A 3,473-nucleotide genomic window follows, 5' to 3' on the forward strand; every position below is an offset into this window, starting at 1 on the left:
ATTTTATGCTGGATTATATTTTATGCTGGATTATATTTTATGCTGGATTATATTTTTTGCTGGATTATATTTTATGCTGGATTATATTTTATGCTGGATTATATTTTATGCTGGATTATATTTTTTGCTGGATTATATTATTTGCTGGATTATATTTTTTGCTGGATTATATTATTTGCTGGATTATATTTTATGCTGGATTATATTTTTTGCTGGATTATATTTTATGCTGGATTATATTTTTTGCTGGATTATATTATTTGCTGGATTATATTTTATGCTGGATTATATTTTATGCTGGATTATATTTTTTGCTGGATTATATTATTTGCTGGATTATATTTTTTGCTGGATTATATTATTTGCTGGATTATATTTTTTGCTGGATTATATTATTTGCTGGATTATATTTTATGCTGGATTATATTTTATGCTGGATTATATTTTTTGCTGGATTATATTATTTGCTGGATTATATTTTATGCTGGATTATATTTTATGCTGGATTATATTTTATGCTGGATTATATTTTTTGCTGGATTATATTATTTGCTGGATTATATTTTATGCTGGATTATATTTTTTGCTGGATTATATTATTTGCTGGATTATATTTTTTGCTGGATTATATTATTTGCTGGATTATATTTTTTGCTGGATTATATTATTTGCTGGATTATATTTTATGCTGGATTATATTTTATGCTGGATTATATTTTTTGCTGGATTATATTATTTGCTGGATTATATTTTTTGCTGGATTATATTATTTGCTGGATTATATTTTATGCTGGATTATATTTTTTGCTGGATTATATTTTATGCTGGATCATATTTTTTCCACCTGAGGACGACCGCTTGTGTTGCGATCCAAACGTCGTGATTTATTTTATTTTCTACCTACGTGACTTTACCGAAAGAACCAAAGAGTATGGATTCCTACAGTCACGAAAGCTTCAAATCAAGTTATTTACACCTTTCTTGAAACGAGCAAGAGCTTGGGAGGAAGAGACGACGATGATGGGAGGAGGGGAATCCAAAGCGGAGCGGTGCAAGGGGGAGAGGCGGAAAGGGAACAGAGTTGTGAGCAGCGGTGCGGTGAGTGTGTGGGGGTGTTAGTGAGTGGATGATTTGAACCTTATGGCGGTACCCCGGGGTTAGTCTGCTCATGGTCGGCGATGCGGCCATCGACTCATCTGGACGAGCTGTGCACGATGCCCCACCACTACGGTGCCACGTGCGAGCGTTCAGCGTTTCGGCGCAATCGTCCTCGCTGCGTTTCGACATCGCGGAGTGACACCGATTTCGGATTGATTGGTACCCCAGTCGCGGAGTTGAAGTACACCCCTAGAAAAAATCGTGTCCCAGAAATAAAATATTTAATTGCCTCGGGCATTTTGTATTATTTGGTTACCCCGGGGTACCGCCATATAAAGGATCATTTGGTGGATGAGTGGGTGTGAGAGTGCCTTGTTGTTGTTGACCAGCAGTGCGGTGGTTGAACACAGATTGTCTGGTGGACAGAGTCCTAACGACGGGGGAGGAATCCATGAGCGAAGTTCACGTGAAGAGTGACCGTGGTCGTAGCGATACAAGGGTGATGAGTAGGGCGACGTCAAACACCATCACTGCTGATTGACGTTGATTGATGTCACTCACCCCTCATCCTCACCCCGCCTCTCACCCCAGCACACTCATCCCCATCACACTCATCCCCATCACACTGACCCCCGTCTCACGCCTTTCACTGCACCATGCGCACACACCTGAAGCCGCTCTCGCTGCCTCAGTAATCGGGGTCAGGCGAGGCGAGGTCGCCCCCTAGCTAGACTCCCCGGGAGAGGCCCCTGTAAAGCCGACTCTTCTGTAATAAAGAGCTTTTTATTATTACACGCTTTCTTTTAACTCATTTTGTTGTAGTAGGTTTTTACCCTTTAAAATGGTACAAAACTGACACCTTTATACAAGGCATCATGTTTGCAATAACCACAACACAAGCAGTCAAAATGCAAACAAAAAGAAACAACTCTGATAATGATAATGATATGCACTGTCTTTGAAGTTGATTGGTCCACACCCGAGACAGCTTTCCTTAGAGCCTAGTCTCCATTGGTGTTGGACCAGATGACGCCAAAAGACGTACAACTCAAAAAACAGCGCACTATCAGAGTATTGAGAACTCGGGGTAAGCATTTTTACCAGTGGCAAAATATAGTAGTAGGTTTTTACCCTTTAAACTGTATAAAGGTGTCAGTTTTGTACCAGTTTAAAGGGTAAAAACCTACCACTATATTTTGCCACTGATAAAGGAGGTCTCACAGTGTAAATCACTTTGTTGTTGTTGTTGTCGTTGTTGTATCCTCAAATCTTGTAACTCAATTTTAACCCACTTCCCAATGTGGTATCGACTGCAAACTTGGTATACTTATGTCATACTGACGACAATACTATATTCTATCATAAAAAATTAAACCATTCTTTGTAAACATTATTTTTTATATGTTATGTTTCGGCTTGGGTTTAATTGCCCACGGTCAACTGACGTTGGCTGTCATTGGCCACGGTCCCTGACGTTAGGCAAGCTTCAGGGCCACTTCCTGGAGTCGTGGAGTTCTGCCATTACTAGTACATTTCATAAAAGCGTGTTTTAAAAAAAGTTTTTTTTTTATATTACTGTTTGGCGGTTATATCGCGTAAATATAAATGTGTAGTTTACCCACCACCACCCGACACAGCCAATTAATAAGGTTTGTCGCGTAAACAACACGTGCCAATCAGTAAACTACTTCAGCACACCGGTGCGCTCGAGAGTAAACCCACTGCATTTACAACTTGAGTACGACGTTTCGCTGGTGAGCACAACAACAACAACCACCACCACCACCACCAGCTTCATCAGGCGATTTTCCAGAATAGTGACTCTTGCGTCACCACGGGGCACTCCCTATAGCCCCTCCCCCTCGTAGCCCCTCCCCGCCTTAGCCCTCCATAGCCCCTCCCCCTTAGCCCCCCCCTTACCCCCCCCATAAGCCCCTCATAGCCCCTTTATTATTATTAGTATACCCCCTCCCTCTCTTAGCCCCCCCCATAGCCCCTCCCACAATAGCCCCTCCCCCATAGCCCCTCTATTAGCCCCCCATAGCCCCCCCTTAGCCCCCCCATAGCCCCTCTATTAGCCCCCCATAGCCCCTCCCTCCTTAGCCCCCCATAGCCCCTCCCCCATAACCCCCCCTTAGCCCCCCCATAGCCCCTCGCTTAGCCCCCCCATATATCCCCCCCCTTAGCCCCCCCCCCATAGCCCCCTCATTGCCCCTTTATTAGCCCCCCATACCCCCTCCCCATCTTAGCACCCCATAGCCCCTCCCCCCAATTCGCTTCCCCCGTAGCCCCTCCTCCTCCCCCCACGTCCACTCCTCGTGGCTGAGATCTCGCGGAGGGGGGGGTGGAGGGGGCGGGCCCTCCACACTCGCCGG

Source organism: Lampetra fluviatilis, chromosome 19 (genome assembly GCF_964198595.1).
Source record: "Lampetra fluviatilis chromosome 19, kcLamFluv1.1, whole genome shotgun sequence".
Classification (NCBI taxonomy): Eukaryota; Metazoa; Chordata; class Hyperoartia; order Petromyzontiformes; family Petromyzontidae; genus Lampetra; species Lampetra fluviatilis.